Genomic DNA, 25,290 nt, shown 5'->3' on the forward strand with positions numbered 1-25,290 from the left:
AACATTGGAAGATCCCTGGGCTCAGTCATCGCTCTTCTTCTTCTCTGTCTACAGTCACATGCTTGGTGCTGTCCCTATCTCTGATGGCTGTAAATTCCATTTGCCTGCTGCTGTCCATGAACGGAAGCCTACCCAGGACCCTCTCCTGACCTGGAGACCCATACATCCAACTGCCTGCTTGGCAGCTCCCGTGGATGTTTCATGGTCAGCATTCTCAGCAGTGAAATCCTGAACGCTCCTCCCCAAATCTACTGGACGGTCAGCCCTTCTGTCCCCAACACCTAAATTGGGATTGAATCATCTCCTGTGTCTGTCTTACTTTATTTGTTTATTTCAGGTGCAGAGCATTGTTCTGTACTTATGACCTGCTGCATTCTCTCTGGAATCACTGGAGGCAGATTGGGAGGAAGGGATGGCTCTCCGTTTTACTTTAATTATCCCCTACACAAACACTTTATACGTTGAAGATGTGTGACCCACAATGCATTGGGAATAAAACTGTTAAGTAAGCCACATTGCTTATAAGCAATACTCCAAACTACTACTGTTGGTGGGGAGAATTAATGTCACTATCCAGAAAGTCTTGTGACAAACTTTTTTTGAGACATCTACTTCAAAATCAGTTTATTCAAAAGAGATTAACATGTTCACTCCCACCCCTGCCCTACATGCTCACGCCGTCAGTGTGACAGGGAAGATCCAGGGAAGAAGTGCTCCCAGATCACAGACAGTCCATCACGGTGTGAGAGACCCACCTCGCAGTAAGGAAAACAGTGCGTTTTATAGGAGTACAAGTCCACTGGTCATGTTCACGAAGGCTGCTATTCAGTGGATCTTTCAGCAAGTGCATACACAAAGTTGATGACTTCCTACGAACAGTTACAAAATGTTCAGTCTTCTGACTAGGTCGAGAGAAAAAACAAAAACAAGAAAACAGACAAACAAAAACAAACAACAAAAAAACAGACATCCCAGGTTATATACATCTGTCTGCACTGGCAGGATGCTCCCAGTGAGGGGAACCCCAGCTTGGAAAGCTCCCAGCAGGCACTGCCAGGTAAGCAGCTCCTCTTAAAGAATGCAGTCTCTACTGGGTTGTTTAGCCTGTGTGTGCCACACATTGATATTCTGCCCAAACAACAGCTGTTTTAACTGAAGTGGAATATTCCATGCAGCACTGATACAAAGGCAAAATACCTCTTCGCTGTATATTTTCCTATCTGGAAAATATAGGCTTTCTCAATTCCATAAATGTAAAAAAAAAAAAATTACAGAAAATGTAAAGCCTATTGCACAAATTGGAAAGCCTGTTTATGTTGTGACATATTGTTACATTCAAATTATATAGGAAGTTCCCTGGCAATGCTCATTGCTGAGACCAGTTTGTTTCTGAAGAGACCATGTGTGTCTGGAGTTGGTTCCTGCTGGTGGGTTCATGGTCTCACTGACTTCAAGAATGAAGCCACGGACCTTCATGGTGAGTGTTATAGCTCTTAAAGATGGCATGGACCCAAGAAGTGAGCGGTAGTAAGGTTTATTGTGAAGAATGAAAGGACAAAGCCTCCACAGGGTGGAAGGGGATCTGAGGGGGTTGCTGCTGCTGGCTGGGGTGGCCAGTTTTTAATCCCTTATTGTCCCCGCCCATGTTCCATTTCTATCCTATCAGAGTGCCATTTTTTCAATCCTCCTCGCAACTGACTACTTTTAGAATTCTGTTGATAGGTGCATTTGACAGAGTACTGATTGGTGAGTTTTACAATCCTCTTGTAAGACAGGAAAGTTCCCCAAGTCCCCACTGGACCCAGGAAGTCCAGCTGGCCTCACCTTTCACATGGACCTTGGCAAACCCTCAGCTGGGCATAAGAGAGGTGATGGGCGTCTCAGGTTGGGCTCTACACCCAGGGTTATCCTGGAGGCAGCTCCTGTGGGCTCCAAGCACCAATTGTTAAATGCACAGGAATTCTATGAGGAAGTTGCTAAACTGTTTATAGCTTGAAATCAGCTGTGGCAGGAATCTTTACACCACAGAAATCAGCAAATGCTGCAAATCAGGGTTGTTGTTTAAATTCAGAAAGCCTGTTTACACCACCATGCCTCATTCCAGGAGGAGGAGTGTAAAAGGTGGAGAATTATTACAGGATGATTACACTGCTCAGAGGGGTAAGAGATGCTATCCAGAATGCAACAGCATACTGTACCAGGAACATTTTTTAAAGCTGCCTGCTAACATGTTTCGGTCTCTGAATTTGATTGGATTATTAAAGGTTCCCATCCTGCATGTTTTTATAATTATTCTTTCAAATTACAGTAATAATTTCAGCCTAAGAATTAGCTAGCCAACGTTTGGTCTCCTTATATGTCAGAAAACCTTTCCATGTCTGGTTACCATGCTTTCAACGGACATCTAGTGGAGAGGCAACAAAAAGAAGCAGGCCAGGAAATTGCTTACATGTAATTAGAAGAGAAAGTTGTCAGCAACCTTGTCGGAAGTCCTAGTCACCTTCCAACTAGTTCTGACTCAGCAAGCCGCTCAGGAGTGCACCCACCAAATCCAGCGGAAGGCCCGGTAGGTAGTGAGGGAAGGTGGCAGCCTAGCGGGTAGCCCCTCAGCTGAGATGTGAGTCAGTGAAAAACGGAAATATGCTCCCCTGACTCAGCCATACTGTGCTATGGTAAAAACCCAAGGGGCTAAGAGCAAAGTGTGATTTTTCACGGAGAGAAAATATTGACACAAGAGCACATGTAGGAATTTTTCCATTTATCTCACAAATTATGCTGATCTAATTGACCCAGGCATCAAAAAGCCAGTACTCACAGGAAAGTTGCAGCCAATAACATAAAGGAGTGAATAAGATAGATTTGCAAATATCAGAATATCAAGAAGGATGCCAGGCCTGAAGAGGCAGAAGAAGATGTAGAATAATTATCTGAGCAAGAGAGATGCATCTGAGACTTAGTGAAGGGCACAGGGGCCTTGAGTTACAATCCAAGGGCAAATGCAAGAAGGGTTAGCATCGTCATTCAAGTAAGTTTATTCCAGGCAGAAATTTCTACATACCAAGTAATGCCTGAGGGAATGGTCCAAACTTACTCTGGGGGAGGGCGGGGAAAGTAGTATTGTTTAGGTGCAAAGCAAAGACACAGTAATAAACTGAAGCAAAACGTACAAGTGCAGGTGTGAACGAAAGGACTGGAGAAGACCCAGCCTGGAGCGTGGCCCTGAGCCAGCCGGCAGCTGCTTGGGAAGGTGTTGCGCTGCGGCTGATGAAGAATCTGACTTTAACTGCAAATGCTACCTCTTACCATAGCCTTCCCTGATGCTGGCCTCTGATGGCTCTGATCTTTGCTGCCAGAGCTGCCCTGAGTTTTCTCTCTCTGCTTTTTACATTTCCTTGGCTATTTTAAAGAAAAAGTTAAAAAAAAAAAAAAGAGGCTATATCCTGTTCTAAAACATTTTCAGGAAGTCCACTACAAATTGCATTTGTAAAGAAATAATAAGTGCATTCAAAGCACTAGGCATGGATTTATATTCAGCCCACAGCCTAGCAGAACCAATAAAACCAAAGTCAAGTCCCAGTTTCAGGTGGAGACCTCTCAAGTCGCGACATCCCTTTTAAAGATGTTAGGTTTATTTATATACAGGAGGTGGATGGAAAAACAGGGTTTGTGGATATTAGTATTTTTGTTCCACGAGGGAACAGTTTTATATTCCTTGACTACCAAACAACTGGGCTAAAAGCTTGAAATTAGCAATCCTTGTCATAAAGACAGAAGGATATTACGCTGAAATGGAGGAGAGATAGTATTTCATTAATTCAACAAATTATTTTGGAACAATGTTTTGAAAGAGTCACACTGTCAGATACTAGAATATGTAAATGAATGAGACATATTTACCACTGTCCTGGGACTGAGGGATTGCTGAGGAAGACATGCGGAAAGGTTGTTACAATCCAGGTCAGTGAGATTTCATGTGAGTAATGCACGAAACGATCCCATGAAATGCGGAGTTACCGAATGCACATGACGTTCTCATGTTGGCAGGCTAGCTTACTGATGTGCAGAGTTGGCTAGTCATCAGAAGTGGAGAAAATCAACTGTGTACTAATTCATTCGGATGAAACACAATAAAAGGAACTCTTTTTCTGTTTTTGTTTTTTGAGACAGAGTCTCGCTCTGTTGCCCAGGCTGGAGTGCAGTGGTGTGATCTCGGCTCACTGTAACCTCTGCCTCCCGGGTTCAAGCGATTTTCCTGCCTCAGCCTCCTGAGTAGCTGGGATTACAGGCACATGCCACCACACCTGGCTAACTTTTGTATTTTTAGTAGAGACGGGGTTTCACCATGTTGGTCAGACTGGTCTTGATCTCCTGACCTCCTGATCCTCCCACCTCAGACTCCCAAAGTGCTGGGATTACAGGCGCGAGACACTGTACCCAACAAAAGGAACTCTTAAAAGTTCATTAACAAAAAGCATCATGGAAATGCAAAGGGGAACTTCATACGGTCTGTAGAATTGGGAACGGTGTCCTGGGGAAAATGATATTTTTGTTGTGAAAATAGGAGTTGGCCAGAGAGGGAGGATAAAAAATTGTAAGGTGGTCAGAAATGGCACAGCAAGTGGAGGACCATGGGCAGTTCTGTGTTGCTGGGTCATGATGTGCAAGGCATAGCTGACAATGGCAGGTTGGAGAGGGAGGACCCTGTATGTGCTGGTGGCATACTTGGATTGCTTTCTTTCTTTCTTTCTCTTTTTTTTTTAAGATTCACTCTTGTTGCCCAGGCTAGAGTCCAATGGTGTGATCTTGGCTCACTGCAACCCCTGCCTCCCAGGTTCAAGTGATTCTCCTGCTTCAGTCTCCTGAGTAGCTGGCATTACAGGTGTATGCCTCCACGCCCAGCTAATTTTGTATTTTTAGTAGAGACGGGGTTTCTCCATGTTGGTCAGGCTGATCTTGAGCTCCTGACCTCATGTGATTCACCCCCCGTCAGCCTCCCAAAGTGCTGGGATTACAGGCATGAGCCACTGTGCCCGGCCTTGGATTTCTTATGTGGGCCATGGCAAGGCACTAAAAGGGGCTAAGCCAGACAAATTTCCATTTAAAGGTGAGTGCCCAGACCCCAGTGTGGAGGACAGATTTAAGAAGGACAAGACTTGAGACTAGAGATGATTTTGGAGGCTACTGAGTTATCTAGGTGCAAGTGAGGGTTTGGACTGAAGCAGTAGGAGTAGACGAGGAAAAGCAGAGCAGGCTGGAGAAATATTTATGAAGGGAAATTGGCAAGGCCTCCAAGGGTAGAGAAGGTGATGAAAAAGACAGAACTTCTGGGTTTTGATAATTGGTGATAGTCCCTACCAGCCACAGCAAAGTACAGAAAAGGTAGGGGCTATAGTTAAAGAGGTAGGTGATGATGTCACTGGAGACACCAGAGGAATACTGATGATGCCCCGGAGGCAGTTAGGTCCTTGTCTCTGCAGCTTGGGGAAGGGCGGAACTGGAGCGCAGGATTGGAGAGTCAGAGGAAGTGGGCAAAGAATCCAAAAAGTGCTCATGACATTAATTAAGGGGAGTGTGTGAAGGAGATAAGCAGGGAGCCAGGAATTTAAGGTCCGAGCCAAGAAAAAGAAAGGAAGCTATGGAAAAGCTAGAGATACCTCTAAAGTTCAGGGACAGGCATTTGGGGTGATGGGGGCTGCTGTCCTCAACTTCCTTGAAGAAGCAGGATGCAGAGTGGCCTGCTAGCACAGATGAGGGGTGGCTCGAGGAGAAAAACAAAAGTCTTAAATAGATACAATTCTTAATTTAAAAACAAATTTAAAAAAGAAAAAAAAGAGAAAATTCTCACCAAAGACAATTAGGAGAATAAAGTGAGGCCAGCTGAACACTGATAACGTGCATTTTCAGTGGCGTAATTCCGCCATGCTCTGTATTAATCCTTTTCCCAAGCTGGTCATCAGTTACCAGGGTTGGAAGAGAGAAGGCTGACCTGAGCACGCACATCACTAGATTCTACTGGGCTGTGTGAGGAGAGGCAGGATGGTGGGGAGTGAGGGGAGTGGCTGGGTTCAATGTGGGTGCGGAAGGACTCGAGGCCAGGCCAGACCTGACAGAGCGTGCTGTGATTTAGAGTCATGGTACTTAATTGGCTGTGTTTGTCAGAGGTATTTCCCTCCTTCCTCCTCATCTGACTTTCACCTCTCCGACTTCTTTAAATTATCCTTAGCTGTTTCATGGCTAAGAGCTTTCTAATACTTACTTCATTACTTTTATCCCATGATAATTTTCCTTTTATCTGGGGTTATCTCTCAAACACTAAGTTGCTTGATACATGAACAACAACTCCATTCTATCTTGCTCACCAAAAATGTTTCTGAAGTCGTTAATGTGTTCCGCCCCATAAAGTCAAATTAAGAATGTTAAAAAGTCTTCTAGCCATTTATCCCATGTTATCTTAATTCAAGCCATTTCATGTTTTATGAGCTCAGTTACACAACACGTCACCGTCTAATTGGCTTAACTCCTCTTCTGAAAGAAACTTGAAAAATTTTCTTTGAGATTGGGACCACCTCTTGCGTCTTAGTTCTTAGACTCAAATGTGAGTGAAGTTCAGAAGAGTGGTCACTGAGTGGGGAGTAAGCCAAGTTCAGAGTGCAAAGGGTGACTGGGGAAACAGCCTAGAGTCTTGAGATATCCGATTCCTGGGCATAAATGAATGACTTTGCAGACCTTCATCCCAAGGCGATGACTTATGCCCTTGCATCTGCCTTTGCATGTGAGAAAAGGCCTGGGCTGGGGAGAAGTTCTGTCCCTGAAATACTCCCTCAATTCCCCTCACTAATTCAGAAACTCACCAAAGGGAGGATAGTTTAAAACATGCATCTTTGCCAATATGTGTAAACTTTCCAGTCATGACCAGCTCGATGTGAACGAGTCTGAGAGCTACCTCTTCCTAACTGCGTTGGCCATCACGTCACAGATGGGCAGGGCTCACAGTGGGCATTTGTTGTTCTTCTGTTAGTACAGTCTCATCGTTCACTGTTTTTCTAAAAGTGAGTTTGGACCTGTGAGAGAAGAAAGCTAAGTCATCAGAAGCTAAAATGTCTGTGAGCTCTGTGGTGTTCAGCGCCCTGGCGCAGCCTGGGTCGTGAGGTGTTCTCACGCTCTCTCCCACCCTCAGTGTGCATGGGACAGGGAACCCCACATAGCCGCCTTTGTCCTGTTGGCGGCCCACGGGCACTGCGTCAAAATTAGCAATAGTAGCACACTGCCTTTCTGTGCCCACAATACTTCTGTCCTCCTGATGCTTCCTTCCCTTGCCCCTCTGCTAACCTTGGGCAGCTTTTGGCCTAGGTCCCTTCTTGTGTCTTGAATGGCATTTCAGTGGTTAGTCCCCACATTGATACATGATGCCTGCCTAGAGCTGGCCATGCCTCCTTTTGACTGGTTCTCCCCTGAAGCCTGTGTTGCCCTGGCCAGTCTTGGTCAAGACATACAGGCCTTGATGAGGCAAACTATCCAGATCTTCTCTGGGTTAATAGTTCATGCGTTCATTTTATAGACATTAATTAGTGGGACACCAGCTTGATGCCAAGCTCTGCATTAGGCCTGGAGATAGCAAGATATATAGACAATGGTCTCTGTCTTGGAAGGTCTTTGAGGTACCCACATTGCAGTGACAATAACCCATATTTGCACTTGTGAGAGCAGTCTGATTATTCTGGAGCTAGCAGCTGATATCTTTTTTGATGTCCCAGCACATAATATCTTGTGATTTTAGGCATCCTGCAAATACAAACTTAGAGGCTGCCAACAGGATTTCTTCAACATCTGTGAAACCCAGTGCACTGACGGAGGCAAGGAAGTTAGCACAAAGAAAATTGGAAATACATATTCCTATGCGATTGTGAGCTCCATCTCCTTGGCGGTCAGGACACCACGTAGCAATGGCAAGACTTGGGCATATGCCTCTGTTGAAGATGGAGGTAGAACTGCAGCTTTTAAAGAAAATAATCGGCTGTGAAAAACTGGGAAAAATAGAGCTTTTGAAATGCCACTCTGCCTTGCATAATTCTGGAATAAACAAAACAAAAAGTTTCCAGAACAGTGTTTTGGCATGTGTCCTTAATAACCTTGTTTATGAAAAGCACTTGAGATATAACCTAGTGCCTAGAGTAAATGAAAGAGTAAATACATGTCTACTGGAGCTACTTTATGTGGTACCACTGGCCAGGTCCATATCCTAATACCACAACACTGCTTCTATGAGAAAATTTAATTCTACTTCTATCGATTCAAATACAGCCCCTTTCTTGATGCATGTGTGTAAGAGAATATCCTCTGGCCCAACACGTCCTTTTTGAGACAGATCTCAGCAGGGACATGCGTCCTTGGCCCTGCCTTCCCTAGACAATGGGGTCACCTCAACCGGATATCATTACCAATGAACAAACCTTAAAATAAGTGCTCACCCAGGTTTAATACAGGGCAGACTGGTCATTTGGCATCCCTTGAAATGGGGATTCTTTGTCTTGGTCCAGTGCTTTTCTAGAGGAGAAGGCTGGGTGCTGCCTGAGAGAGAAGGGAGAAAGGTGGTCCCTGTCAGTCATTCTTGCCTTTCTCCAAAACAGGAGCCTTTGGGAACAGCCCTGCCTCCCTACAGACAGAATAGTGACCAGGTGTCACTCAAGCATGTTCACATTGATGGTCTAGCAAGGTGTTTTTTTCAATGACATCAGAACGTCCTGAAAGACTTGTGATGATCACGCTACACAAACATCTTACCAGCTTTCCATGATTAGGGACTATTGCCCATGAACAGTTTGGTGGCCCAGGGGGTTGGCACCACAAGCTGCTTAATCCAGTACTGATGAGAAAATGATGTTCTGCTCAGAGATGAGGCTGAAAACAGACCCTCTGATTTCTCTATGCCCTGGTGAGTCTCAGGTTACACCAGTAAATAACTCCTCTTCTTTATTAAAGAACCATGCAGAAGTAGCTCAGGAAATTACTGTTTAATCATGTAATACTCAGATTGCTCAAAGAGTAATCTAAAGAGAGAATTTTTATGGTGCATTTAATATTTTGGTATTTCAAGAACATGCTGCCTTGTGTATAGCAGAATGTCTGCAAACATTTGTGGACTCATTGATTATAGAATTAAGCTATTTACATTTTTAAAAGAAACATCAAGAATTAGGCTTACGGCCGAGACGGGTGGATCACGAGATCAAGAGATTGAGACCATCCTGGCTAACACGGTGAAACCCCGTCTCTACTAAAAAAAATACAAAAAACTAGCCGGGCGAGGTGGCGGGCACCTGTAGTCCCAGCTACTCGGGAGGCTGAGGCAGGAGAATGGCGTGAACCTGGGAGGCGGAGCTTGCAGTGAGCTGAGATCCGGCCACTGCACTCCAGCCTGGGCGACAGAGCGAGACTCCGTCTCAAAAAAAAAAAAAAAAAAAAAAGAAAGGATACACATCAATGCTTTTCTGACTGTGAATAATTAAAATTTCTAGAAATTATCCTGCATCATTTTTAAAGGACATGCATAAGGAAATGCACTCTACAGTCAAAATATTAAAAATATCAATGCAAGGTGGAGACGGCATGACAAACATTGCAAAAGAGGAAAGAAACGCAGGCCAGGGTCGCCCACCCACTCATCAGCTGGGGATACTGCTGTTGGGGAACATGATTTACCCATATTGACAAAATTCCTATTTTTGTTGTTACTCTAGTTTTTATCCGCAAAATACACACCAGAGTCAGTCGATAAGTGGAAAATAATATTTTTTTTCTGGAAACCCTAATCAGTATTTCTCAGTGTTTACAAAGAATCGAGGAAGAACAAGTAGTTTCAAATACAACAGAAAATATTTCATTCAATAAAAGCATTTGGAGGAAAATATTGCAGCATGGCCTTCCTGGCTTCAAAGTGTTCTTGGGAAGAAAATGCACATCCATCTGTGATGGCTTGACAAAACATGTCTGCCTGAGGAGGAAAAGAGGCCAAACTTATCCATCTCTTAAGGTTCCTCTAGTATTAAAGTGATCTTAATCCATTTTTAATTAGATTTATATGAAAGTAGCTATCACATGGTTCCAAAGTTGTGACCAAGCACTCACATCATAAACATCTTAATTTGCAAAGTACCAACCCTGGTTCTTGGGAAGCAGGAATATTGTGTCAACAGGATTGCCCAGTAGGTGGCCTGCAAATACAAACTGCCAACAGGATCTCTTCAACATCTGCAAAACCCAGAAATTGTTTACAGCATGTATTATCTTTGTGTACACACATTTGCCAGAGAGAGGATCAGTCTCAAAGAGGCCCCTGACGCTAAATCTGCCGCCCTTGGGAATTCTGTGACCAGCATTGTGCTCTATTTAATGGCCCCCAAACAAGATAAACTCTTAAACCTTCCCTCCCTCCCTCCCTCCCTCCCTCCCTTCCTTCCTTCCTTCTGTTGGAACCGAACTCTCGATTCCCTCCTGGGCAGGGGTCGCCGCGAAGGACCACCGACACGAGGTTCACAGCAGAGAGTTATTTATTACTAGCGCGCTAGGGTCCCAAGCTCTAAGTTGGCCCTGGGACCCTGACTGCTTGTTACAGGCTGTTTATATAGGCAAACACAAGTTCAAACACAGCTTATGGCGCGAAATTCAAACAAAGCTTAAGGCGCAAAATAATTGGGTCTAGCTATGGCCTGAGCAAGGTGTCTTGTTCTAATTGGTTAGAGCAGGACCTTATGAGGTTCTTTCCTGGAGTTGTTGATTCTGGGAACTTCGAGGCAGGGTGGGACCCCCGGAATTGGCAGGGTGGGACCCCATGAGGTTGTTTCCCAGAATTGGCAGGGTGGGACCCTATCAGGGTGGGACCCTATCGAGGCAGGGTGGGACCCTATCTAGGGCCACCTGGTGCTAATTTTTTAAGTTTTATGAGGCCTAGTTTCACTTCCTTCCTTCCTTCCTTCCTTCCTTCCTTCCTTCCTTCCTTCCTTCCTTCCTTCCTTCCTTCCTTCCTTCCTTCCAAGATGGATTTTCACTCTTGTTGCCCAGATTGGAGTGCAATGGCATGATCTCAGCTCACTGTAACCTCTGCCTCCTGGGTTCGAGTGATTCTCCTGCTTCAGCCTCCCAAGTAGCTGAGTTTACAGGCATGTGCCACCACACTCAGCTAATTTTGTATTTTTAGTAGAGACGGGGTTTCACCATGTTGGTCAGGCTGGTCTCAAACTCCCGAACTCAGGTGATCTGCCCTCCTTGGCCTCCCAAAGTGCTGGGATTACAGGCATGAGCCACCACGTCCGACCAACCTCTGTATCTTTCATTACGTTGAGAGGACCTCCTCTTCTTACTTCTGGGACCCACTAAATCCAAGAGTCCCTCTGAGGAGGATGCGTGTGTGCTGGGCTCCCACTAACCTCTGGGCCCAGCCTTTTGCATCGTTTTTGGAATTAAGGCCAAATAATATGTATCAAATTGAATGGATTTGATGACTCTCCTATCCCCCCATTTCTTCCATATATAAAGCTGACCAGTTTCTTTTTTTGTTTGTTTTTTGCATGTGCTTACTTTTTAATCTTAATTTTTCTTTGCGTTTAACGTTTAAATTCAGGGGTCTATCTGTAGGTTTGTTACATAGGTAACAAACCATGTAACATGGTTTGTTACATAGTTTCTGTGTAACATGACACAGTATCATGGGGATTTGTTGTACAGATTATTTCATCACCCGGATATTAAGTCTAGTACCCATTAGTTGTTTCTCCTGATCCTCTTCCACCCCTCATTCTCCATCCTCCAATAGATAGGCCCCAGTGTGTGTTGTTCACCTCTATGTGCCCAAGAGTTCTCATTATTTAGGTCCCACTTACAAGTGAGAACATTTGGTATTTGGTTTTCTGTTCCTGTATTAATTTGCTAGGGATAATGGCCTCCAGCTCCATCCTTGTTCCTGCAAAGAACATGATCTTGTTCCTTTTTATAGCTGCATAGTATTCCATGGTATATATGTACCACATTTTCTTTATCCAGTCTACCATTTAGGTTGATTCCATGTCTTGCAATTGTGAACAGTGCAGCACTGAACATACGCATGTATGTGTCTTTATGATAGAACTATTTATATTCCTTTGAGTATATACCCAGTAATGGGATTACTGGGTTGAATGGTAGTTCTGTTTTTTGGTCTTTGAGGAATTGCCACACCGTCTTCCACAATGGTTGAACTAACTTACACTCCCACCAATATGTATAAGCATTCCTTTTTCTCCACGACCTTGCCAGCATCTATTATTTTTTGACTTTTTAGTAATAGCCATTCTTACTGGTGTTAGATGGTATCTCTTTGTGGTTTTGATTTGCATTTCTCAAACGATCTGTGATGTTGAGCTTTTTTCATATGCTTATTGACCACATGTATGTCTTCTTTTGAAAAGTGTCTGTTCATGTCCTTTGCCTGCTTTTTAATGGGGGTGTTTTTTTTCTTCTTGTAAATTTGTTTAAGTTCCCTATAGATGATGCTGGATATTAGACCTTTGTTGGATGCATAGTTTGCAAAAATTTTCTTCTATTCTGTAGGTTGTCTGTTTACTCTGTTGACAGTTTCCTTTGCGGTGCAAAAGCTCTTTAGTTAAACTATGAAAGAGGTCCCATTTACCAACTTTTAATTTTGTTTCAATTGCTTGTGGCGTCTTCATCATGAAATATTTGCCTGTTCCTATGTCCAGGATAGTATTGCCTCGGTTATCTTTCAGAGTTTTTCTACTTTGGGGTTTTACCTTTAAGTCTTTAATCCATCTGGAATTGATTTTTGTATATGGCATAAGAAATGGGTCTAGTTTCAATCTTCTGCATATGGCTAGCCAGTTATCTCAGCACCATGTATTGAATACAGAGTCCTTTCCCCATGGCTTATTTTTTGTCAGGTTTGTTGAAGATCAGATGGTTGTAGGTGTGCAGCCTTATTTCTGGGTTCTCTATTCTTTTCCATTGGTGTATGTGTCTGCTTTTGTACTAGTACCATGTTGTTTTGGTTACTGTAGCCCTATAGTATAGTCTGAAGTCGGGTAGCATGATGCCTCCAGTTTTGTTTGTTTGTTTTCTTAAGATTTCCTTGGCTACTAGGAAATGAGGAGCCCCTCTGCCCAGCTGCTGCCCATCTGGAAAGAGAGGAGGGCCTCTGCCCAGCCGCTGCCCCATCTAGGAAGTAAGGTGCGCTTCTGTCCAGGGCCACTGTCTGGGAAGTTGGAGCGCCTCTGCCCAGTCACTGCACCGTCTGGGAAGTGAGGAGTGCCTCTGCCCGGCCTCCGCACTGTCTGGGAAGTGAGGAGTTCCTCTGCTCCACCGAAGCCCAGTGTGGGAAGTGAGGAGGGCCTCTGCCCCGCTGCCCCACCTTCTGGGAAGTGAGGCGCGCCTCTGGCTAGCCGTCCAACTGCCTGGGAAGAGAGCACCTCTGCCCAGCTGCTGCACCGTCTAGCAAATGAGGAGGGCCTCTACCGGGCCTTCCCACTGTCTAGGAAGAGAGGAGCACCTCTGCCCAGCTGCTGCCCTGTCTGGGAAGTGAGGAGCGCCTCTGCCTAGCTGCCCAACTGACTGGGAAGAGAGGAGCACCTCTGTCTGGCTGCTGCCCTGTCTGGGAAAAGAGGAGTGCCTCTGCCCAGCTGCCCACCATCTGGGAAGTGAGGAACGCTTCTGCCTGGCCCCCGCACTGTCTGGGAAGTGAGGAGTTCCTCTGCCAGGCAGCCCCAGTCTCTGGGAAGTGAGGAGCACCTCTGTCTGGCCGCTGCCCCCTTTGGGAAGTGAGGAGTGCCTCTGCCCTGCCACTGTGCAACCCTCCAAGTGTGAAGTGACAGCCTTGTATGTGGTCTTTCTGCCTTCCCCAAGTTTGCATTTTCGGTATTAAAGTTTACTTTTTAATTAAAAAAAAAAAAAGTCCTTGGCTATTTGGGCTCTTTTTTGGTTCCATATGAATTTTAAAAATAAGTTTTGCTAGTTCTGTGAAGAATGTCATTGGTAATTTAACAGAAATAGCATTGAATCTGTAAATTGCTTTGGGCAGTATGGCCATTTTAATGATATTGATTCTTCCTATCCAAGAGCATGGAATGTTTTTATATTTGTTTACATCATCTCTGATTTATTTGAGCAGTGTTTTGTAAATTTCATTGTAGAGATCTTTCACCTCCCTAGTTAGCTGTATTCCTGGGTATTTTATTCTTTTTGTGGCAATTGTGAATGAAATTGCATTCCTGACTTGGCTCTCGGTTTGACTGTTGTTGGGCTTACCAGTTTATGATTAGGACAATTTCTGAAATTCCTTCTGTCTCTTCAAGTTCTTTGCACAGTAACTTTTCCTTAGGTTCCTTAATCTACCACTGAGGGAAATTTTAAGAAAATACAGAATAGTGCAGAATTAAAATGGCCATCGATCTCACCTCAGCACAAAGGTTTGGCTTTGGGTTTGCAGTCTGCTTTTCTCTTCCTCAATTGTTTTGGCACAACCGGCTGAACAAATAAAGAGTTTTGGAGTGTGAAATGATGAAATAGTGTTTCAACATGAAACTCTACGGCAACAATGTAATGCATTCATGGTAAGGGGCACAGTCAGAAGATGTGACTCTGCCAATGTTTGATATTTTACTAGTGTGTACAAACTAATTAAACTGATTGCACTATAAGTATGACTTGGTATTTCCATGTACTTTCTTCTGACAGAAAAGGTGTCAAATGTGGAGTCTGATCTTACATAAAGGCCTGTAATGACATTTACTTTCCTGACCTGCATAGCCAAATTGAAATTTATACAGTTCTTCCTTGAAGCCAAAAGAAATATAGGTTGGAGTCAAAATTGCTTTTAGGACTCTGGCGTGAGAAGCCCACGCTGAATTCATGAAGATGACGCGTGTCCCAGGGGTGCTGCTCTTGCCTGTGGAAAAGGATCTCCTTGTCCAGAGCCCAGTTTGAGCCACAGGGAGATTGCAATGGGCATTGGACAACAAAGGACAGGGCTCTGATGTCTCCCAGTGAGAACAGCCATTTCCAGGACAGTAGGATTTTAACACCTGGACGTCTGTTTCTATAGAAATGCTGAGAAACAAGAGGCAGAGGGTGGGTGGCAGGCACTGGACCAAAATGATTTTAAGAATTTCAGTCAAGGAAAACACCAGCTAACTTGGGTCACAGAAAATGAAGGGAGATTCAGGCATGATATTAAGGATCCAAGCAGCTCAGTTCCCGAAAAGAGCCAGCATTCTCCCTGGAGCTGCTGTACGCGCTGGGCCCTGGCCGGGCGTCTGTGTGGCACTAAGACCCCAGAAGAGGGTCTCCCTCCATGGGGCGAGAACTGCTTGAAACAGGGGGTACACCAGGTGCCTCGGCTCCAAAGGGAAAAAGACCTACAGGGTCCTCACATCACTCAGTGAAAAGCACTGTGGGGCCACCCATGGCTGTGGTTTCAGATGAGAACTGCAGGAAGAATTCTGAACTCAGGTGGAGAGAACACAAATCGCGTTGAACATGAAAACTCACGAGCACCAGAGGAAAGCAATGTCTGCCTTCTCCAGGTGCCACCATACCCTATGCGAGAGCGGATGTGCTCACTTAAGGGTTCTAAACTCCAACTTCACAAAAGCAACCTCAATCACCTTCAAGGGCATCTGGTGACATCTGAGATAACAGAATTGGGCTGTGTGGGTTACTGGACTCAATTTCAAGATTGTCTCAGAAATGTTCTTGATTGACACGTTTCTGAATCAAGTTCCTGTGCGTATCTGTAAGAACTTATCAGGGCTGCAATATTTTGAGACTTGATGGTCAGGTGGCAACTCTCTTCTGCTCTTTGATGACTGAGATGGGGAAATGTCTGCAACAAAATGCGTGGGAGTCCTCAATGTCCTCTCAAACCCTGGAACAGCGCCAAGGCTCCTTTCACCCACTGCTCCTACTTCTATCCTCCATGGTCCTGCAGAGCAAGGCTGGCCCTCTTTCGGGTGACTGCCTTTAAGGTGGCTGCAGATGGTTGGCAGCATCTCTGAATTCTCTCTTCCTCCGTGTTTCCTCAAAGGACAGGATTTTGAGTCCTTCAACTGTCTTTGTTGCTTTTTTTCCCCTGAATGTGCCAGTCTATCAGAAAATATTTGGGCTTAGAATTTAACATTATATTCCTCAATAAACAATCATGAAAAACATCAGAGAGCCAGTCTGAAGTCTGTAGAGAAGCGCAGGCCCACTGTGTGCAGACATCTCTCCTGCTATGGCATGTGGTAGGCTCACATCTATAGAGCTCTAGAAACAGCATAGTACCAGAGAGTGACACTCATGTGTTCTCTGCTAACTAGAAACTGAATTCATAACTCAAAAATTGAGAGCAACCAAAATGACCTTTAATAGTTGAATGAATGAGCAAACTGTAGTACACCCAGGCAACAAAATATTATCCATTGGTTTCAAAAAAGCTCTCACGCTACAAAAAGACATGGAGGAACCTTAAATGCATATGGCTAAGTAAAAGAAGTCAGCTTGAAAAGACTCCATACTATATGATTCTTACTGTATAGTACTCTGAAAAAAAAAAACAAAAACCCTATAAAAATAGTAAAAAGATCAGTGGTTTCCAGGTGTTGAGAGCTACAGAGAGGACCATACATACGTTAAGCACAGGGGATTTTTAGGGCAGTGAAAATATTCTGTATGATGCTAGATAATGGATGAGTGATATTAGCATATGTGAAAACTCATTAAACTGTACAGCACAAATTATACAACTATATAACAAAAGGGTAAACCCTAATTTAAATTACGGATGTTGGCTAATAGGAGTGTACTAACATTGGTTTGTTGGTTGTAACAAAGGTACCACACTAACGCAAGGTGTTAATTTTTTAAAATAGCCAAAACCCAAAAAAACCAACCCCCAAACAAAATTGAAAGTACTCTTCCCAATCTCTTCTACTGCGTTTTCCTGTGGGTTTTGAACCCAAAAGGAGGCTTTGTGGCAGCGTGTCCTACCGCATTGCTTGCTGCCCTGGCAGGAGAGTTTCTGACCCTGATTCTGTTGCCTGACACGTGGCTGTTCTTTTTTACATACATGAGTACTTGCTAGCCAAATATTTGGTGAGTATGCTCTTTATTCATCCATATGCCATGAATATAAGTGAATGGAGCAATTTACTCAACAACTATTGGTTAAGTAACTGGTAGGAAGCAGGCATTGCTAGGTGTCATTGAACACAATGGCCAATAACATCTCTGTCGTGGAGCTGAGACAGCGTGGCATTGTAATGAGGTATGCAGTGACAATACTGTTTGATTCACTGCATCGTGGAAGCCTGTGACAGTAGGTGGAGCGTGCAGATCTGAGTGGGATCCTACTTGACCAGTTAATAGCGAAGTCTTCTTGAGAGCTGACTTTACTTTCTGAGCTTTAGCGCTGTCTTCTGCAAGTCCGGGGTCATTACTTCCGTGAAGAACTTTTTTCAAGCTTGGAAAAGATAATGTATACAAACTCCAGCAGATCGGGTTTTTTGAGGAATTCTCAACTGTTTCTGTCTCTGTCCCTGTGTTTCCGTTTTACCCCTTCTGCACACACACACACACGTGCGCACGCGCGCGCCCACACACACACACACACACACACATTTCCTTCTATAGTTTCCTATTTCCTATTTAAATGAATGCTACTAGTAAAAATGGAAATTTGCTCTTACATGCCATGCTGTGTCCCTAGGGTAACTCTTTAGTCTCCTAGTTGGTGACTGACGTGTTTTAAAATCTGTTCCAGAATTTTTAACACTCACTATAACAACATCGTAGATGGGAGAATGCAGCATATTTGGATTTCCCAATTCCAGTCTTCTACCACCCTGACGCAAATCCTGCGTGCGCAACCAGAGAAACTACTGTAATGCGACAGGGGCCCTTGATTTCTGTGAGGCTGCACCAGGCAGCTGAGGGAAGAAACTGAGCCTGGACAGACAGGGTCCTCCAGAATTGGAAATGGGCGACGTAGCTTTGGTGGACAGACAAGAAATTGTGAAACGTGAAATGCTGATGGGATTATCCTAAAATGACTGATCATTTTGCTCTGCCGGGGTGATGAGGAGTGAAGTGAGGAGCTAGGGTAATAGATCCCAGTGGTGCTAAGTGCAGGGTGACCTGGAATAAAAGAGTGGGGAAGGCGAAGAGAAAGACGGTGCGGTTTAGTGAAATTTAAGTTTATTATTTCAGAGGTGGGATAATCACGGTGCTGGCTTAGCTTAGGGTGTGGCCAAGAGCACAGACTACTCAAATAGCATGGAAGTGAAGATTGCCTCTTATACGAGAATGTTTTTAGAAAAATAATAACAGGATAAGTATCTGTACCTGATATCAAAACATACTACAGCATCATGTTGAAAGCAAAGAATTATAAATGAAAAATATAAAAACATATGAATGCAAATGCGTAGAGAGCCCAGAAATTGACCTAGATTAGTGTAGGATTAATATAACCTTGCAAAAACAGCAAAACATCATAAATGATATTAGGTTAATGATACAGTGTTGTGGAAAAGAAATAAATATACAACTACATTCAGAAGTTTCCAAGTATATAAAACAAGATATTAAGGAAATTATAGATGAGCCAGCAAAAAGGCAAACTTTAAAGTGTTGATAACATTCTAAGAATTAAAGCAATATAAGATAGAAGAGAAAATACAATAGAAGATACAATTACATAAAAATATAAATTTTTCTAAGTAAAATAAAGGATAATATAAAAATTACAGAAGAAGATTGGGTAAGACATACAAGTAGAATGCAGACATGTAATGAGGCAAGTGGTATAAACAAATACAGCCCTCATGGAAAGTTAAAAGGCTATGAAAATGTTTATATGACTTGGACCAGTATTCTAACACTGAAGGATTTATTCTAAGCAAACAGTGGAAAGGAAAAAAAGTGAAGTCCATTGAAGTATTGATTGTAACATCATCTGTAACTGTAAAATAATTTTTTTAAAAAGTATCTAACAATAAGGAAATGGTTAAGGAAATTGGGACATAGCAGCTAAATGGCATATTTAGCTATTAAAATAGTAATTTAAAAATATGAAATTATACAATAAACTATTTGAGAGAAAAATTTAAGGCTATGGGTATAATTATTTATATGATTACAGACATGAAAATAAGAGACTAAAATGTAGAGTAATTACTTTGTGAGTTAGGGTTATGGATGACTTTTTTCCTACAATTTTATTTAAGAGTTTAAAATATTGTTTTATAAGAAAAGTATGGGAGCATGAAGCAGATGGCATGGGCAGGAAAGAAAGCTGAGCCAGCTCCAGGTCTCACTGAAACCAGGGTGGCAAGGCACCCAGATGAGGCACAGGCTGAAAAACATCTAGACTGAGTCTGAGGCTCAAAGACCATTTCCTAAACACCAAATTCTCTAACACTAAAGTTAATTTGTGTTACTCACAGGAGGTGGGTTTGCTCTAGGGTGCAGAGAATGGGGACTGGAGGGAGGAACACTGGAGAAGAGTTGTTCTTGGTTTTGAATCTGACAGACTGTCCATGTCCTAACCACACACACACACACACACACACACACATACACGATAGCTACTGGGGGCCATGGATGTGCTAATGTGAAAATTATTACACAATGAATATGTGTATCAAATGATCACATCTTAGGCCTTGATTGTAACCGCCTTTTAAGTAGTTCGTTGGCTGAACTGGGTTTCTTTGCTATCTGAGCCATTAATTTCACAGAAGTCTGGCAGGCGTGCAGAGCGCATGAGGGCTCTCTTCCGCCGTGGGTCCATGCTGGGGCAGTATAGCCCACAGTTGCCAAGAAGGTGAACTTCTCAGCAGCAAGGCCATGCTGAATGGCTAAGGGCAGTTTGGTTGGAAGTGCTCTCTGCTGGGCTTTTCCCAAGGAAGGGGAGTGAAAGCAGAATCTTCAGCATCTGCGTTGCAGGATAAAAGCTGCCAAGGGGAAGAGCATTTCGACAGGGAGAGGAATTGCGCGCCATAGAAATCGCACTCTGGAGTAAGGCAATGAAAGGTAGATAAAGTCTGTACTTTCGCCAAATGTACAGTATTAGTTCTCTTCTGGGGTGATACTTAAAATATTCAAGTGGTTAGGACCTAACCATTCTGAATTAAACCATTCTGAATTCTGTAGCTGCTGGAAAGGGGAAAGACAGTGACAGGGCACTAGGAAGGTGGTGGGCTTGAAGCAGTGGCCACTTACCAAGCAGTTGGAAACATCTCAATATTTTAACAAGAAGCAAGGTCATCTCAGTGCTTATTAGCCAATTACCAGCCTTGGTCCTTCCTCTTCTCTTCTTGGTGATTGCAGCCTCTATTTTTTCTTTCTTTGCCTTCGCCAGCTGAGCGCAATTCCCTCTCCCTCTGATTATGAGTCACGTCATGCCATGCACTTCCTGTCCTGAGTGGATGTGTGTGTGACAGGGACTGGGATCCCACATGTGGACTTACTGGTTAGGTGACATGAGGGCAAGTGAGCAGTGATGCAATAGCCAAAGAAAGACCCACCATCACAAGAAGGCCACGGTCTGTTCCTGCTGTGGGCAGGAGGCCAGAGGGTGCCATGGTGGCCAAACAGTGCCGACAGGGATGTTCCCAATGGGAAGTGTGCTCCGTGACAGGCATGGGTGCAGGCACCCTTACAAACCACGTACCCCCAGATCACAGTGAAACCTCATTTTGGTTTCATTCCTGGTCAGGCATGGTGGGCAATGATCAGGATGTGAGTGCTAGAATCAGATGCTTTGGGCTGCAGTATTGGCTCCCCAAGTAACTGCCTGAGTGCCGTTTGATTATCTCATCACTCTGAACCAACAGCTCTAAAATGAGAACAGCAATTGTACGTACTGCTCTAGGTTACTGTGGAGGTTAAATGAGTTAGTGTTTGCAGAGTGCTTGGGGCATAGTAAGGACTCAGTAAAGATCTCATTGTTATTATTGCATTCCTCCTGTTCTATGCTGCAATTGCTGAGACTAGCTTGACTCCTTCACCCCAATCCTGTCTCTCAATTATACTCACATCTAGATCTTTAAAGTGGTCTACTTTGTGCTAAGACAGTTTCTCAGCCTTTTTGACCAATGCGTACTTCTGATGAACATAAAAATGGTATGCCTAGTTCTCCAAGGAGATTTTGACCTACTCTTCAGTGGGACTTGCCCCTACCACCCCTCTCCTCAACTCCAATCATCCCTTGGTGGATAATCAGGGGTGAGCATAGTTTAGTTTTTAATGACAAAATAATCACTTATTCAATTTGACTATGTCCACAAATTCCCAAGTACATGAATAATTTGTCCAATATTGGCTGTTAGTCTTCCAAAGGGACAACGTTAGAGAACACCTCCACAAATGCACAGAGATTTGAAGAGATGGACTTCCATGAATGACCTGCATGATGAAGGCTGTGATAGACTCCAACTTCAGAGCACTGTGTTAGGGGAGGAGGAAGGTGGAGGTCAGGATTAATAAACCCAAGAGGAGAGACGATGAGGTGCTGCACCAAAAAGATGCAAACAAAGCCCAACCTCAGATCTAGATTTGTTCCAGGAATAATCCCCAGAGTCTGGATCCAAAAAAGAAAGAAGAGCAGAAGCAGCAGGTGGAGAATAAGCAGAAAGTGGAGCCTGGAACAGTGCTTTTGCCTGGGGCTGGCTTTCACAGGGAAGCCTTGCAGGGGCCCGTGACAGCATAGCAGGCCTTGAATAACCAGGGACCAACCACAGGGGATAGTGGTCTGACAAGAATTAACTTCCGGAAATTCTCAAACCCAGCTGTGGATTGTGTGCCCATGATGGCACTTTAAAAGACCACAACAAAATCGCTATTTGACAAATACCACAGGAGCAGCTATTGCAGGCAAAAGTTATCAACAGGTGTTAAAACCAGCTGGGCGGGAGGGAAGTATAATGAGAAACAGGACATTTGCTTAGTTTCAGTGTAGCTCTCTACAAGATACTTAATAATTGCAACGGGAAAAATAGTAAATGTTATGGTCGAGAAACCTGCCATATACCTCCTTAACAAAGGCATCAAAGTGTAAGACCACACACATGCTGATATGATGCATTTAGAAGGCACAATAGTCATGTTGTGGGAGACTGAGACATGACAACTAAATGCCACTTGTGTTCCTGGTCTGGATCCTGACAAAGGACATTAGTGGGGCACTGCAAGTTGAATAAGGTGTGTGGATGTATTTCTAGTATTCTAGCAATTTGAGTTCCTGACTTTGATGATTGTACTACAGTTATTTAGGATAGCAACATTTTGGGAAGGTACGAAAGGGTATATGGGAATTTTTTGTAGTACTTTTGTAATTTTTTTGTTGTCCAAAATTATTTATTTATTTATTTGAGATGGAGTCTGTCTCTGTCGCCCAGGCTGGAGTGCAGTGGCGCGATCTCGGCTCACTGCAAGCTCCGCCTCCAGGGTTCACGCCGTTCTCCTGCCTCAGCCTCCCGAGTAGCTGGGACTACAGGCGCCCGCTATCACGCCCAGCTAATTTTTTTTTTTGTATTTTTAGTAGAGACGGGGTTTCACTGTGTTAGCCAGGATGGTCTCGATCTCCTGACCTTGTGATCCGCCCGCCTCAGCCTCCCAAAGTGCTGGGATTACAGGCGTGAGCCACCGCACCCAGCCCCAAAATTATTTAAAAATAAAATGTTAAAAATAAAGAATAATTTTTAAAAAGACAAAAACAGACCTCAGCAGTGGAAATAATATTAAGCAATTTCCAGGCTCACCATAGTTACCTAACGGAGGCAGTGGTGGAAATTCCCATTCACCACGGTGCCACGGAGGGAAAGAGGCTGGGACCCAGTCAGTAGCATGCAGAAGCCTTGTGCTCCAAAATCAAAGATCCTGACTAACCTGGAAAGGGCTGCTAGCTGTCCAGCCCAGCTCCATGCTAGAATGCAGATGGGATGGCTAAAGTTTATGCAGCCCCGGGGTCGAAGCCACATGCAGAGAACGAGGCTTCAGAAACCTGGGAGGCGCGTCGCCCTTTCAGAGGACGCTGTGTGGCTGTCACAAAGGGCCCAAGCTGCCTGTATGCAGGCTGCCTTCGCATGCAAGGAAAAGAGACTTCTATCTTCTTTAAGCTATTGCTAGCTGAAATCTTTCTATTAGTTGCAGCTGCTCCTCTGTTGCCATCTTGTCCTTGCTCAAAGATACTGCAGAAAACTACACTCCCTCCAGCACCCAGGAGCCCCATTCTGAGTGGTGACATGTATACTCAATTCCCTGACCTCACAGGCACCACTCATGTCATCTCCATTCCACACGACAACCCCCAAAGGCCATGAGGCCGGGTGCATGGGAAGCGAGGTGCACCTGGCCTTCCTGGAGGTGCAGTGGTCACATGCAAAGTCCTGTGGCAGACGAGGAGAGGCTGTGTATGGCCTTGGAGGCCCTGCAGCGCGTCCACCCCATCCGTGGACACCTCCTCCTCCCAATCTTGCACCTGTATCCTGTGCTCTCAGCACACTGCGCACTTGTACTTCCCTGCGTTCTGCCTGTTCTCTGATGCCTCTGAGCCTTTGACATACAATACAGCTTCTTCTGATAGGAACATCCTCTATTCCACCTTTTCACCTGTGCCACCTATTTTATTCTTAAGGTCTCTGTTTAAATATCATCTCTTCCAAAAAGCCTTCCCTGACCTCGGAAGATGGGTTAGATGGCACTCTGGTGCGTGAATATTTTCACTTCGTCTTTCTCCATCACTGCATCCACCATATCACATCACGATCACTCGCTAATTGGTCCATGTGGACTATGGAGCAAGGACAGTATATCCCCGGAACCTAATATAATACCTGGAATATAGTATGACTTCAATAACTAATTGATCAATGGGTCAATGGCAGACTTTATGAAGTCACACGATGATGACTTATCCCAGTGATGTGATACTGGACAGCCCGTAACACCTCTAATTTCTCAAAGTTGCAACTATTGCTAGCTTTTGTGAGACCACCCAGACCCCCACTGAGCCCAGCTGCAGCACTGTTTCATAGCAACGGATTCACTGGACCACATCCTGAAGTAGGGGTGAGATTGGAAATGGGAAGGCTTTCCCATGAGCCATTGATTTCGTTAATCGCATCCTCACTACTTCCATCATCCACTAGAACAAGAAAGTCATCTGTGCTGCTGTCTCCAATTCAAGCTGGGAAGAAAAAGGAGTAAGTGTTTCACATCATAAAGAGAAACAAAGGAAAAATAACAATGCTTTAAAAGAGGTTGACGATTTCAACACCTCCAATCCACTCTCATTCACTCAGTACTTTACTTAGTAAAGTAATACAAAAAAATGTCCCATTAAAGAAGCACACAAAACATTTGCATTTGAATGAGTAAAATTCCAAAACCCTGGTAATGTAAAGCAGCAGCTGTGGTGTGGGAGAAAAGAAGTTTTGGACTAGGAGATCTAGGCCTGGCTCTGCTTCCAGTAGCTCGGTGACTTTTCCAACTCAGCCAGTCTGAACTTGGGTTTCCTCTTTAGTACATGCATGAAACGTTGAACTAAATAAACGACCTCTAATAGCCCCAGCCAAGTTTCTCTCTTATCATTGTGTGCAATCATCTCCCCCAACCAGTTTCCGATCATCTCCCCCAACCAGTCCACACCCAGGAGAGCCTAGAGGTTAGGGAGTGGCACCCGCAGGGAAGGATTATGCAGCTATACTTTCCCCAGTGCCCCCCTTACATTATCAGTAGTGGTGGAAAAGCTTTCAAACCTAGAAGTCCCTGGGCATAGGTGAGAGGTGAGTCTTAGAATATTCTTATTTTTAAATTTTTTTTCCCGTGAGACGGAGTCTCGCTCTGTCGCCCAGTCTGGAGTGCAGTGGTGTGATCTCGGCTCACTGCAACTTTCGCCTCCCGGGTTCAAGCAATTCTCCTGTCTCAGCTTCCTGAGCAGCTGGGATTACAGGCATGCACGACAATGCCCAGCTAATTTTTTGTATTTTTAGTAGAAATGGGTTTCACCATGTTGTTCAGGCTGGTCTTGAACTCCTGACCTTGTGATCTGCCCGCCTCAGCCTCCCAAAGTGCTGGAATTATAGGTGTGAGCCACTGCGCCCGGCCCTGATCTTATTTAAAGACCATAATAATCTATAAAACTTTTTTTTTCTTTTTTTTTTTTTTGTGCTTTGTGCAGCAAAGTCTTCTTTTTCAGGAGCAGAGGAGTCAGAGAACATTTGGTGTGTGGTGCTGCTGTGTCTAGGTAGGGGTTTCCTGTCTGTA

At 44.2% G+C, this 25,290-nt stretch overlaps 1 long non-coding RNA gene across 1 annotated transcript in view; it reads right to left on the minus strand.

Annotated features, from left to right (window-relative positions):
• Nucleotides 1-594: 594 nt before the first annotated feature.
• LOC112621451 overlaps nucleotides 595-25,290 on the minus strand; it is a 44,624-nt gene continuing 19,928 nt past the window's right edge. Inside the window, exons 2-3 of the long non-coding RNA XR_003118729.1 lie at nucleotides 22,794-22,911; nucleotides 595-902 (exon numbers count right to left, since the gene is read on the minus strand). This is a non-coding gene — a long non-coding RNA (uncharacterized LOC112621451). The remainder of the gene's footprint in view (nucleotides 903-22,793; nucleotides 22,912-25,290) is intronic.

This window comes from Theropithecus gelada, chromosome 3 (genome assembly GCF_003255815.1).
Source record: "Theropithecus gelada isolate Dixy chromosome 3, Tgel_1.0, whole genome shotgun sequence".
Taxonomy (NCBI): Eukaryota; Metazoa; Chordata; class Mammalia; order Primates; family Cercopithecidae; genus Theropithecus; species Theropithecus gelada.